The following is a 15,146-nucleotide window of genomic DNA, read 5'->3' as shown; positions in this document are numbered from 1 at the left end:
GCTAGCAAAGTCGGCTGTACAACTGGGGCGAGTGCTACGGAGTCTCTCTAAACTAGACCTGCCGTGTGGCGACGCTCGGTCTGCAATCACTGATAGTGGCGACACGGAGGTCCGATGTATACTAACGGACCGCGGCCGATTTAAAGGATACCACCTAGCAAGTGTGGTGTCTGGAGGTGACACCACAAAACCTATTTCGCTTACCGCTCTGCAGTGAGAGGGTAGCGCACGTCTTTTCAACTTCAGGGGTGTATTCAACTCTTCTCTATTGAGTATCTTAGATAACTCAGGTGCTTCAAATTCTTCTAAACACACCAGTCCGGCTGTGGGCACGAACATGGCGCATACTGGGATTCCGTAATCGCTAACTCACAAAATCGTGTATGAGAACTGAAGGGGAATCTTAAGTAATGGGAGTGTTGCTATAGTGCAATATATACAGAATCCAGGGCTATGGTGGGCCTTTACATACTGGGGTCATAAATATAAAATACAAGTGCATATTGAACAAAACAAAGGCATAAATTACAAAAATACATACATGATATGACATTTAGAGTACAGCAATGGCTTTGCTGCGCAGTAAAATGATTGTGAAATGCTTAAACGTAACACAAAATCATAAGGGGGGGGGGGGGGGAGGGGATACAAATTATTGGGTATCAGTCATTAATCAGCTAGCAGCTGGCGTGCATAGTGGGTCGGACATTGTTCAACACCTCTAATCACACAAAGTGAGCCTAATACTGAGTGGTAAGACAATTTATCAAACTCGGTACTTGGTGAGGCAGGTAGCGTTATCAAACTGGCGAGAGGCAGACGTGCTGCGGCGGAGGTAGGTTTCAGGTTAGTGCTGAGATTGCGGAGCAGCTGTGTGGTGCGTGTAGCAGTGAGATTGTGGAACAGCTGTGCATGTAGTGCGCCCTGGTAACACCTCCAGCGTGTCCTGAGTGAACGAGTCCTTGGGGCGTTTGAATTAATCATTTACAGAATGCAGTTCTCGTAAATTAGTAATATTAGAGTGGAATTAGTGTTTGTTGCAAATAGTATTATAACTCCTTTCTCGAATGAATCGATATACAGCCGCTCGCTCACCGATAGGTCTGTCTGTACCTACAGATTGGAAAACTGCGCAGGTCGCACCAGTGTTTAAGAAGGGTAGTAGGAGTAATCCATCGAACTACAGACCTATATCATTGACGTCGGTTTGCAGTAGGGTTTTGGAACATATACTGTATTCAAACATTATGAATCACCTCGAAGGGAACGATCTATTGATACGTAATCAGCATGGTTTCAGAAAACATCGTTCTTGTGCAACGCAGCTAGCTCTTCATTCGCACGAAGTAATGGCCGCTATCGACAGGGGATCTCAAGTTGATTCCTTATTTATAGATTTCCGGAAAGCTTTTGACACCGTTCCTCACAAGCGACTTCTAATCAAGCTGCGGGCCTATGGGGTATCGTCTCAGTTGTGCGACTGGATTCGTGATTTCCTGTCAGGAGGGTCGCAGTTCGTAGTAATAGACGGCAAATCATCGAGTAAAACTGAAGTGATATCAGGTGTTCCCCAGGGAAGCGTCCTGGGACCTCTGCTGTTCCTGATCTATATAAATGACCTGGCTGACAATCTGAGCAGTTCTCTTAGGTTGTTCGCAGATGATGCTGTAATTTACCGTCTAGTAAGGTCATCCGAAGACCAGTATCAGTTGCAAAGCGATTTAGAAAAGGTTTATGTATGGTGTGGCAGGTGGCAGTTGACGTAAAATAACGAAAAGTATGAGGTGATCCACATGAGTTCCAAAAGAAATCCGTTGGAATTCGATTACTCGATAAATAGTACAATTCTCAAGGCTGTCAATTGAACTAAGTACCTGGGTGTTAAAATTACGAACAACTTCAGTTGGAAAGACCACATAGATAATATTGTGGGGAAGGCGAGGCAAAGGTTACGTTTCATTGGCAGGACACTTAGAAGATGCAACAAGTCCACTAATGAGGCAGCTTACACTACACTCGCTCGTCCTCTGGTAGAATATTGCTGCACGGTGTGGGATCCTCACCAGGTGGGATTGACGGAGGACATCGAAAGGGTGCAAAAAAGGGCAGCTCGTTTTGTATTATCACGTAATAGGGGAGGGGGTGTGGCAGATATGATACGCGAGTTGGGATGGAAGTCATTAAAGCAAAGACGTTTTTCGTCACGGCGAGATCTATTTACGAAATTTCAGTCACCAACTTTCTCTTCCGAAAATATTTTGTTGAGCCCAACCTACATAGGTAAGAATGATCATCAAAATAAAATAAGAGAAATCAGAGCTCGAACAGAAAGGTTTAGGTGTTCGTTTTTCCCGCGCGCTGTTCGGGAGTGGAATGGTAGAGAGATAGTACGATTGTGGTTCGATGAACGCTTTGCCAAGCACTTAAATGTGAATTGCAGAGTAATCATATAGATGTAGATGTAGATGTAGATATACATATGGGTTGAATAGGCTGTGATGGGCACATAATAGAGAAACCATTGGAGAATTTGGAAAAGGAGTAGGTAGTCGGTTCTTAAGATGCGTCAGGCTGGACAGAAGGGGGCTCGGATATACAAAGCGCCACCAAATTAAGTAGCGGTGCACGGAAAGACACCCCATAACGGCCGGCTTTGTTATTGTGATGATGTTCCACTTCGCGTTGCATCAGCTGGAGGCTGCTTGCGGGACATGTTAAGGGGTTAGGTGTGCAAATAAATTTACGGGTGGGATCTCAAGTTGTTGAAGTTATCCAATTATTGAGACAGAAGAATGGTAGAAATCACATTTGCATTAGGTATTACGAAAGAAGATGGTACCGCTCTCTGATAAGTTGCTATTTATTGGTTGATACCGAAGATAGTACGTTTTAATATGCGTAAGGCACCTTTAACAGTGGCAGGCAGGTGTGCGGTCGCTCGCGGATAGTCGGGGGGTGGGGGAGGGGGGGGGGGGATCAGGCAGCAACAGCCGACGTGACTATTCGGACGGCGCGGGTTGGGGAGGGGCGGGGAAGTAGCAGTAGTGTCAGATGTTTGAAGTGAATCCATCCCTCGTACTATGGCCGCTGCACATGCGACTCCTCAATGACAGGTCCAGCTGATTCTGATAGGCGCAGCGCACGTGTTAACAACTTCGTAATACCGCCGAGCGGCCAAACTTACCTTCTGAGATACCCTGAAACAGAACGGGCGTCCGTGTGAGACGGTAGGGGAAGTTTAGAGTGTCACTGTTGTGTTTGCAGGCCACGCTGCAGCGTTATAGGAATAATCATTGAGTTATCTAACATTTCTTTTGGTGCAAAAGCAACAGGTTATGTATCTTCGTTAGGAGCAAATTTCTCAGTTAGTAAGGTGTGTTATTAATTATCACTCCAGGTGTTCAAACGGGAAAATTACTTAATGAAACATGGTGCCATTTCAGGGAAAAAATCTTTAGAGTAAAAAGGTAGAGACATAATACAATCACTTCTTCAGACAATACTCTTATTTAGAATTAACTGTATTGGTACTGAAAATTCTGGGTGTTAAGATCTCAGAGTGCATCTAGGGCGAGCTGGGGGTGGTGGAACTTTCCGTTTTCTACACTTCACAGGGGGAGCAGAACCTGCTGAAGATCTGGCGCTTATCTCAGAAGGTGGTGTGAGAGGCATAGTTCCCGAATAGGGTTTTAGCCTATCAAAGTTGTAAGGTGTCAGGCAAATCCAACACCTTCCATGAAAACCCTGACATGATAAGCAAATCCAGTAGTATGTCACATAGCTCCGAATAAATCGTGACGTTAAATTAACCAAAGTAATACGAGTAAAGAGTGAGCAAATGGAATACCACAGACTACCACAAGAATGCCTAAATGCATGTCATACCTTCCCACCGTGAGACAGACGCAGTTCCGAGGGGAGAAACGAGAACAGATGCCGAGAGCAGAACCGTGTTAAGCTGGAAGGCCCTACGATAAGGGACGGACACCCATGTCTCCAGCTAACCGCTAGGACCACCCCCCAGCCCATGTTAAAAGCTAGAGCCCTCCAGAAGAACAGTATAGATCTTACGGTAACACAAAAAGGGCCACCCCAACCGCAAGTTTTAGCGTGAGACTTTTTCGCGTCTCTGTTACGTTGCAAACTTTAAAAACATTGCCCCATCACGAGAAGTATAACGTTTCTCATTGGATAGACAGAATTTTTGTAGGCGGAGCTTAAGGTTAACATTGAGACCCTGATTGGTCAGATGAAAACACAGCCAGATAGTTTTTTTAAACCAACTTTGGTAAATTGTGGTAAGGAGAAGTTACGAAAGAGTTGCTTCCGAGATGGCGAGGTGAGCGGAGCTGTGCTGTCCGCCGCCCCCTGACGAACACCGACAAGGTAATGAAAGCACGCGATGCCGCATAACAGCACATAAAGCTTCACTCAGAACTTCAGAAGTCTCATCTGTTACACCCCCTTTTTGCGTAATACTAGTGTCGATCGTCAATTAAAGCTCATGGTGTTCACATTTGCCACTTGAAGTAAAAATCTGAAACGCGATGGTTTTTCTGTTATGTGGTTATTGAGAAGCCACATCAGCCACTGTAATTTACGACAAGTTAGATAAGTAATTAAAGATAATTGAGGGTCACTGTATACCATTTTGATAGTTTTCTCTTTTGTGAAACTTAATTTAAACCTAGATTATAGGTGTGATATGGCATAGGTCATCCTTCGATCCATTGTAGAACTTGGAAACCCATTCATGGAATATTCGTTCACATTTTTGTTGAACGCAGTTGGTTTTTACCATCCTGTATTAAAACATTTCCTTTTACCAATAGTGCAATTTATAAACAATGTTTTGTGAGTAGAATAAAATTTGCAATGGTAAACTTAACTGCTTTTTCGACGTTATTTTACCAGCTAACTAAAAATAGGAAAGCCTTGAACCCCTTCCACTAAATTTAGTTAGTATTAAGATTCTTTTACAGGGAGTGCAGTGGAGCTGACGCTGAAATCATTAGGTATTTGGTTATATCATCGCTAGTCTCACTGAACTCTTCTGAACTCTACATGTCATGTGTGGTCTGACGTCTCCTTACCAGCAACAGGTCCCAGGTTCAAACTAGTCAATTCCCTAAAAAACACGCTCAGAGCGTCGTTGCGCGAAAGTTGTAGGGAGACACGATATAGAACAAACGGACACCACGCAGAATGTTAGAAAGTGGACGATCACTTTGTAGTCGGGCAGTTGTGATTCTGCATTAACAGGGGAAATAAGCCAAACGATTGATTATGGTCCGCCATACAGGGGGGTAAGTTACTTCACTCTTCCTTTCTTTATACTATGTTTTTTCAGCAAAACCAAATCACCAGGCTTATAGGAGGGGAGGATGGCATTTTTATTACTTCTTTCCATCTGTTTTCTGGTTGCCTTGCGATTGTTCCTTTGTACCTTCTTCCAAATGGCCTAAAGGCGGCGGGCTAGCCCCTTAACGGCTGTGTGATCGATTCCCAGAGGTAATTTATCGAACTCAAAGGGATATTCCATAGGGCAGCCAAACACTATCTCGTAAGGGGTATGTTCAGTGGCTTCGTGGATTGTATGCACTTGCCATGTACGGGATGTGTCTTTGCCAGTCACTGTGGGCTGAGTTTATGTAACAGGGAAGCATTCGTTTCACAGTGCGATGGACACGTTCAATGCGGCCATTTGCCTGGGGGTGAAAAGGGGTGGTTCTCCATTTTTTAATTCTCAACAATTTTCAAACTTGGACAAATAAGGCGGACGTAAAATTGGTTCCTTGATAGGTTATGATGGCTTCAGGGCTTCTGAAAGGAAGGACAAGATGATCTACAAAAGCTGGTGCTACTGTTTCAGCTGACATGTCAGTGATGGAAGTGATCACTAATGGATGGGATATATTTACTTCGTTGTGCACTTATGGGAAGTGGCCCGACTATGTCCAAAGCTACAAACTGGAAGGGTTTTGATGCCTCGGGAAGAGATTGTAAGGGAATTTTGATTTGTGGGGGTGGTGCTCTTTGGGCGGATGGTAGGCAATTTTTTACATACTTGGCAACATCTCGCCATCTTTTGTCCCACCAATAATTCGTGACAATGCAGGTGTTTGTTGCTCTTCGTCCACTATGGCAAGCTTGGATGCTGTTACGGTACTGGGCAATAATTCTGGATTGTAAGTCTTTAGATATTACTATCCGTTTACCCAGGGGGGTCTTACGGTATATAATTCCATCCTCTGTAACAAAATCCGGGTGGGAGCGATACTGGTGTCATTTTGCGTCATTCTCCTGTGAGTCTTTTAATCTGTCAATTGACACATCATCGTTCTGAGCTACTCTCATTTTTCTACTAAGGGCGTCAGCATTCTGGTGCAGTTTTCCAGCTTTGTGTTATACTTGGTAATCATACTCACTCAACGTCAGGGCCCTGCACGTGAGATGGCTGCTACGGACTTTTAAACATAGTAGCCACTGAAGTGCTGCATGATCTGTTACTATTGTAAACTTTCTCTCATAAAGATAGCATCTAAAATAGTTGACTCCAAACATTAATGCCATCAATTCTTTCTCTGTAGTAATGTAATTAATTTCCACCTGGTTCAGCTGACGGGATGTGTAACCAATTGGTCTTTCCTCACCGTCAATAATTTGACTCAGAATGGCCCCTACTGCAAAGTCGGATGCGTCACAGGAGAGAATGAGTGGTTTTCGAAATCGGAATAGATCAATAAGGGGGAACTAGTCAGAGCATCTCTAATATGTTGCACAGAAGCTTCACACTTGGGGGTCCATTGATCATGTACATCTTTTTTCAGCAGGTGGGTAAGGGGTTTAGCTATTGTCGCATAGTCCTTTACAAAACGCCTGTAATAATTGCTGATTCCTTGAAAGCTTTGCAATTCCTTTATATTCTTAGGGGAAGGGAATGTTCAAACTGCTTCAGTTTTATTTATTTATTTACATGTCAAGTTCCTTAGCACCAAATTGAGGAGCAAATCTCCAAGGTCATGGAAAGTGTCAGTACATGAAATTACAACATAGAAGTCATAACAGATAAAAATAAATGTTCATGAACCTGAAAAAAGTCAGTCCATAAGATTAAGTAAACGCTATCAGCAATACAATAAGAATCAGCTTAATTTTTCAAGGAACTCCCCGACAGAATAGAAGGAGTGACCCATGAGGAAACTCTTCAGTTTCGATTTGAAACCGCGTGGATTACTGCTAACATTTTTGAATTCGAGTGGCAGCTTATTGAAAATGGATGCAGCAGTATACTGCACACCTTTTTGCACAAGAGTTAAGGAAGTCCGATCCAAATGCAGGTTTGATTTCTGCCGAGTATTAAGCGAGTGAAAGCTGCTTATTCGTAGGAATAAACTAATATTGGTAACAAGAAACGACAATAAGGAATATACACACTGTGAGGCCAATGTCAAAATACCCAGACTCGTGAACAGAGGTCGAGAAGAGGTTTGTGAACTCACACCGCTTATTGCCCGAACCGCCCGTCTCCGAGCCAAAACTATTCTTTTAGAATGGGAAGAGTTACCCCAAAATATAATACCATACGACATAAGCGAATGAAAATAATCGAAGCAGACTAATTTTCGTGTCGAACAATCACTCACTTCCGATACCGTTCGAATAGTAAAAATGGCAGCATTAAGTCTTTGATCAAGATCCTGAATGTGGACTTTACACAACAGCTTACTATCTGTCTTAACACCTAGAAATTTGAACTGTTCAGTTTCACTAATCATATGCCCGTTCTGTGAAATTAAAACGTCTGGTTTTGTTGAATTGTGTGTTAGAAACTGTAAAAACTGAGTCTTACTGTGATTTAGCGTTAGTTTATTTTCTACAAGCCATGAACTTAGGTCATGTACTGCACTATTTGAAACCAAGCCAGCGTTGCACACAACATCCTTTACTACCAAGCTAGTGTCATCAGCAAACAGAAATATTTTAGAGTTTCCCATAATACTAGATGGCATATCATATATATAAATAAGGAACAGAAGTGGCCCCAACACTGATCCCTGGGGCACCACCCACTTGACAGTACCCCACTCAGACCCCACATCACAGCCATTATCAACATAGTGAATAATGACCTTTTGCTGCCTGTTGCTAAAGTAAGAGGTGAACCAATTGTGAGCTACTCCCTGTATTCCGTAATGGTCCAACTTCTGGAGCAATATTTTGTGATCAACATAATCAAATGCCTTAGTTAAATCACAAAATATGCCAAGCGTTCGAAACCTTTTGTTTAACCTATCTAGTACCTCACAGAGAAAAGAGAATATAGTATTTTCAGTTGTTAAACGACTTCTAAAGCCGAACTGTACATTTGATAGCCAAACGTGTGATATAAAATGATCAATTATCCTTACATTCACAGCCTTTTCAATAACTTTTGGAAACACTGATGACATAGCAATAGGTCTAAAATTATCTACATTATCCATTTCTCCCTTTTTATAAAGCGGCTTTACTACTGAGTACTTTAATCGCTCAGGAAACTGACTATTCCTAAAGGAAAAATTACAAATATGGCTCAATACAGGGCTAACGTGCACAGCACAGCACTTTAATATTCTGCTAGACACACCATCAAAACCGTGAGAGTCCTTAGTCTTCAGTGATTTAATTATTGACTCAATCTCCCTCTTGTCTGTATCACAGACGAGTACTTCAGACATCAGTCTCAGAAAGGAATTTGCCTAGAGAGTTATATGATTCCCTGTAGAAACTAAATTTGTATTTAATTCACCAGAAATGCTCAGAAAATGATTGTTAAATACTGTACATATATCTGACTTATCAGTAACAGATATATTTTTACTGCGAACTGACTTTATGTTGTCGACCTTGTGCTGCTGACCAGACACTTCCTTCACAGCTGACCATATAGTTTTAATTTTATTGCGTGAATTAGCTATTCTATTTGCATATCACATATTCTTTGCCTTCATAATAACATTTTTAAGCAACTTACAATACTGTTTGTAATGGGCTACTGTAGCTTGATTGTGACTAATTCTAACACTTTGATATAATTGCCATTTTGTTCTACATGTCCTTATCCCACTAGTCAGCCACCCGGGCTGCCCATTACTGCTAGTACCCCATTTAGAATGTTCTCATGGAAAGCAACTCTCAAAGAGCATGAGAAATGTGTTAAGAAAGCATTGTATTTATCATCTATGTTATCGGCACTATAAACATCCTGCCACTGTTGTTCCTTGACAAGGTTTAAAAAAACTCTCTATTGCTGTATTGCTGTTGGATTAACTTTCCTACATAGTTTGGAATTAAATATGACATTGGTTTGAGTACAAAAGCTTTTTAGTATTAAAATTTGTGCATCATGGTCTGAAAGGCCATTCACGCTTTTACTAACAGAATGCCCATCTAGTAATGAAGAATGAATAAGAATATTGTCTATGGTTGAGCTACTGTTCCCCTGCACCCTAGTTGGAAAAAACACAGTCTGCATCAGATCATATGAATTTAGGAGATCTATCAACATCCTTTTTCTCGCACCATCATATACAAAATTTATATTGAAGTCACCACATATAACTAGTTACTCGCGCTTCCTACAAAGTGAATCAAAAACCTTTTCTAGCTTGAGCAGAAATGCTCTGAAGTCGGAGTTAGGGGACCTATAAACAACAACAATTACAAGTTTAGTTTCACTAAATTCAACTAATGCTGCACAACATTCAAATATCTGTTCAGTGCAGTGTCGAGATACGTCTATGGACTTAAAGGGAATACATTTTTTACGTACAGTCTTAGACATAAAAACTGATCGCCGGCCGGCCGCCACAGAGACTTAAGTCCCAGTCGATCACTTAAGGTGGCCAATAAAACCTACCGCCCCTGACAACGCTAAGTCCGGCCATCTGCACGATTTGGCAACACTGCTAGATGCGGCAGTGTCAGGAGGAAGTATTGTCTACTTCCGAGATGTAGTTACGTTGGTTGCGTCTGTGCTCTAGTGGTAATCGTCACGGTTTATAAATTTATAATCGCGTGTTCGCGCCCAACTGTATTTTCTTTTTTACCTCATTTCGGCCCTCGTCTAAAGTTATGAGTCTGATTGAACATCGAAGATAATTCGCTTCACATTCTACCCACCAGCAATAACAGGCACTTCCAGAAACAATTCCGCAGGACAGTTCGCGGCTGCGTCGCGATCAGAACAGCTTGCGCTCGAGCGTTTCCTCGCGCTGCAGCGGCTACCAGCCAACTGCCAGACGCCACCCCCCGCCTGAAATACGGCGCCGTCCAGGTGAACGCGGCGCGACGCTCTCAGTGTATGTATCAACTGTCATTTTCGAATTTGAAGTTCTAGTTATCATCTTGCAGTTAAGCATTCGATTTTGCATACTTGAAAATCATGAACTACGGTTAAACGTTGTAAAATTGAGTCGCAAGTGTAAAAACGTGTAACGCCTGCAACGCAATAATTACTTTTGAGATAACAGAGGAGAGAATGCAGAGGAGGTAGCTAGACAGATTTGAACTGTGTGTGGAGCGAGTGCTTTTGGGAAAAACTCGCCAGAAAAAGATATTCTTGTTTCAACAAAGATCGTTCTGGCATGAATGATTTTCCACATTAAGGAAGTCTCGACTACTGATATATGTGATGGATTACCATTTAACCATCATGCGACATTTGCATTCAACAGGCAAAGTTCAGAAGTCTGGTGTAGGAGTACTGCATGCTCTAATTCGAAACAACAAAAATCAACGGAATGACTATTACTTAACGTCATCAGGTCGCTCATTGAGCATTCCTATGCAGTACTGTTACTGAAGACGAGTTATGATGCCTTTATTGTTAACCTCCTAAGAAGAAAAGAAAGGCTGAGCCCCACCAAAAGACGTTAACTCGAGCAAAGACTACTGTGAACATTATATTTTACATCTGATAGCTCCAAAAGTGTGTTTTGCGCTACGAATTCTGCCCCAAGGGTGTTTACATCACAGCTGGAATTTGTTGCCAACAACTGAGACACCTTGCGATCGTAGTGTAAGAAAATCGACCGACAAAACTATATCACGTGTGCTACTGCATGATAAGGCACTCTGCTGATTTAAGAAACAAAACTTTCCAGGAGGATGATATTAAAGTCATCTCTCAGGCACATTTATTGATAGGGAAGTCTTCTCTCAAGCACTTGTCCCTCTCATGATTTACTCGCAAATTTTTACCTTTCCCCCTCTTGGTCGCTCAACCGTCAAGGCATTTCACTTCTAGACGAAAATACTCTTCAAACTACACTGGTTTAATGACGTCGTTAGAACCAGTAGGTTTCTATGGGTGAAGAATTTCTAAACTACTTTAGTATTGTCAGATTGTTTTAGATATCGTGAAAGAAAATCCTGCTGCCGATTAATTTCACATTGATGATTACCGTTGCGTTCGGTAAACTAATGGAAAACGCAGTTAAAATATTCACTGTACTAATACAAATTAAATTCAGCATTCAGCTTACTACAGAAACATCACGACGGCAGTGTATCTTAATAAAGCATTAAGTATCTGTACGACGATCGAGCCTATTTTAACACGTATTAGTAGGATTTTACCGAGTTTTGACTTCGAAAATGTCTGTATTTACTTCATGTCCTGTATCATTCGCAGGTATTATGAAAATATGGCAGTTCATAGATAAAATTATGTATTCACAACAACAACAAATATGTTGGCAGAAAACAAATGTGGCATTATCGATTTTGCAGTACCGTAAGGTTTTCGCTCTGACAATAAGGGGTACTAAAAGTAGCAAGACGAATTTTGCTCGAGCGTTGTCTTACGATTCCCTTATTGAGTCTGTATCTGGCTGCTTGTAGCTCTGCTACAAAAGAATTATAAACCTGGTTTTCAGCGAGTCTCGAAAGGCGAACAACGGCAGCTTGTAGCTGACAGGCAAGCAAGTTACCTTGGAGCTAGCGAGTAGTTGCGCTGCCTTTTACTTACTTGTTGACGCAGTAGCCGCTATGACAGATAAATCGCAACGTAAGAGACGAGAGTAGTTGTATTTCACGTGTGGAACCACTTTCGTTGACTCAAAAGGAATAACTAATATCCTAATGTCACATCTCAATAGATAATTGCTCGCATTATTCAATTGAAATAACACGATAATATCTAGCGAATTTAGGAGGATAGTTCTGTGCCATCAAGGAAGTAACTCGTCGGTCACAGAGTTTGCCAAACATATTCTGCGTTGTTGCCAAGTTTAAGTTATACTGCCAGGAAGGATACCAGCTGATGTGTTCTGTGAGTTATCTCGGAAGTGACTACAGCTTCGTCTCAAAGTTGCGGGTGGCAAGGGCCGCAGTATCCTCATAAAATGTCAATCAGTCATATTCACATTTCTGTAACTAGGTTTAGGGGCTAGAGTGTAATTACTTGTAATACATCGATGCACTGAGTGCAAACTAAATGTCATAAATTAATAACTGCGACAATTATTTGAGTTTTACTGTCTTAATCGGACAGAAACCTTGAAAGTGTATTCACCACACGCGATTCACAATTTTGGAGCTTCTCCAGTGGTTGATCTGGCAACGTATCTTTGTTGTACAATATTGTTATTGAGATCACTGTCATTGGCACATCCGCCAGAAGACAGGCATGGCCTGGCCTCTTGTTGTCATCTTTTCTGACGGATATTCTGCCTTTGATCGAAACGTGAAGACTTAAGGTGAATTCGAATATTCCATATGGGGAAAATCTGATGTTTCTATTCTTCCAGCTCTAACATTCAAAAAACAGTTACAATAAGCGGCAGAAAAGCGCCTGTGAACCAACAATTAATAATGCAGTCATAGTGGAATCTGACAATTTCCATCTGTCATCTGAGACTTGTGAAAAACTACTTTTTTCATCTGCACAGCACCGCAGTATGAACTCAAGGGTTTCATAGAATACCTATACTTAATTTCGTTGTGATCGTTTTCAATGACAGTAGGGGAGGAGCAAAACCATCTGACTTGAAACATACTTTTCCAGCGGAATTTGAATCTTCGGCTGCAGTTGCAGTAGCACGTCCAGTAAGGTATCAAGAATGTGAGCAATCACTCATTGCTGTAGTATAGTCTAGGTCAGGAAGAACCAGGTTTCCGACAAAGTAAACGGTGAGAGACACTCTCGCTGTCACTTATCGAACAGGAATTGTTCAGAAAATTACAACTATATCTAGTGAAATGAGTAGGTTGATGCAGCTCCAGTCCGGCATTATCACTGAGTTGCCAAAAATTTTCCGAATAGCACTTATAATAAAAATGTGTGTTTGTGTTTGTGTGTGTGTGTGTGTGTGTGTCTGTTCTTTCGGACATGTCGAAAGAACAGACACCACACATATATCCATATACAGGGTGTTTCAGGAAGAATAGTACATATTTTAGCAGGTGGTAGTACAGACTAATTGCATAAAAAATTCCATATAAATGCGTCCACTTTTTATTCAGTACGGAGATACAGCTGTTAGTACTTGTTGTGGTCTTCAGTTCTGAGACTGGTTTGATGCAGCTCTCCATGCTACTGTATCCTGTGCAAGCTTCTTCATCTCCCAGTACTTATTGCATCCTACAACCTTCTGAATTTGCTTAGTGTATTCATCTCTTGGTCTCTCTCTACGACTGTTACCCTCCACACTGCCCTCCAATACTAAATTGGTGATCCATTGATGCCTCAACACATGTCCTACCAACCGATCCCTTCTTCTAGTCAAGTTGTGGCACAAACTTCTCTTCTCCACAATCCTATTCAATACTTCCTCATTAGTTATGTGATCTACCCATCTAATCTTCAGCATTCTTCTGTAGCACCACATTTCGAATGCTTCTATTCTCTTCTTGTCCAAACTATTTATCGTCCATGTTTCAGTTCCATACATGGCTACACTCCATACAAATACTTTCAGAAATGACTTCCTGACGCTTAAATCTATACTCGATGTTAACAAATTTCTCTTCTTCTGAAACGCGTTCCTTGCCATTGCCAGTCTACATTTTATATCCTCTCTACTTCGACCATCATCAGTTATTTTGCTCCCCAAATAGCAAAACTCCTTTACTACTTTAAGTGTCTCATTTCCTAATCTAATTCCCTCAGCATCACCCGACTTAATTCGACTACATTCCATTATCCTCGTTTTGCTTTTGGTGATGTTCATCTTATATGCTCCTTTCAAGACACTATCCATTCCATTTAACTGCTCTTCCAAGTCCTTTGCTGTCTCTGACAGAATTACAATGTCATCGGCGAACCTCAAAGTTTTTATTTCTTCTCCATGGAGTTTAATACCTACTCCGAATTTTTCTTTTGTTTCCTTCACTGCTTGCTCAATATACAGATTGAATAACATCGGGGAGAGACTACAACCCTGTCTCACTCCCTTCCCAGCCACTGCTTCCCTTTCATGTCCCTCGACTCTTATAACTGCCATCTGGTTTCTGTACAAATTGTAAATAGCCTTTCGCTCCCTGTATTTTACCCCTGCCACCTTCAGAATTTGAAAGAGCGTATTCCAGTCAACATTGTCAAAAGCTTTCTCCAAGTCTACAAATGCTAGAAACGTAGGTTTGCCTTTTCTTAATCTAGCTTTTAAGATAAGTCGTAGGGTCAGTATTGCCTCACGTGTTCCAACATTTCTACGGAATCCAAACTGATCTTCCCCGAGGTCGACTTCTACCAGTTTTTCCATTCGTCTGTAAAGAATCCGCGTTAGTATTTTGCAGCCGTGACTTATTAAACTGATAGTTCGGCAATTTTCACATTTGTCAGCACCTGCTTTCTTTGGGATTGGAATTGTTATATTCTTCTTGAAGTCTGAGGGTATTTCGCCTCTTGCTCACTAGATGGTAGAGTTTCGTCAGGACTGGCTCTCCCAAGGCCATCAGTAGTTCTAATGGAATGTTGTCTACTCCCGGGGCCTTGTTTCGACTCAGGTCTTTCAGTGCTCTGTCAAACTCTTCACGCAGTATTATATCTCCCGTTTCATCTTCATCTGCATCCTCTTCCATTTCCATAATATTGTCCTCAAGTAGATCGCGCTTGTATAGACCCTCTATATACTCCTTCCACCTTTCTGCTTTCCCTTGTT

This window comes from Schistocerca americana, chromosome X (assembly GCF_021461395.2).
Source record: "Schistocerca americana isolate TAMUIC-IGC-003095 chromosome X, iqSchAmer2.1, whole genome shotgun sequence".
Lineage (NCBI taxonomy): Eukaryota > Metazoa > Arthropoda > Insecta > Orthoptera > Acrididae > Schistocerca > Schistocerca americana.
The sequence above is the reverse complement of the archived record's forward strand: the minus strand, read 5'-3'. Positions refer to the sequence as shown.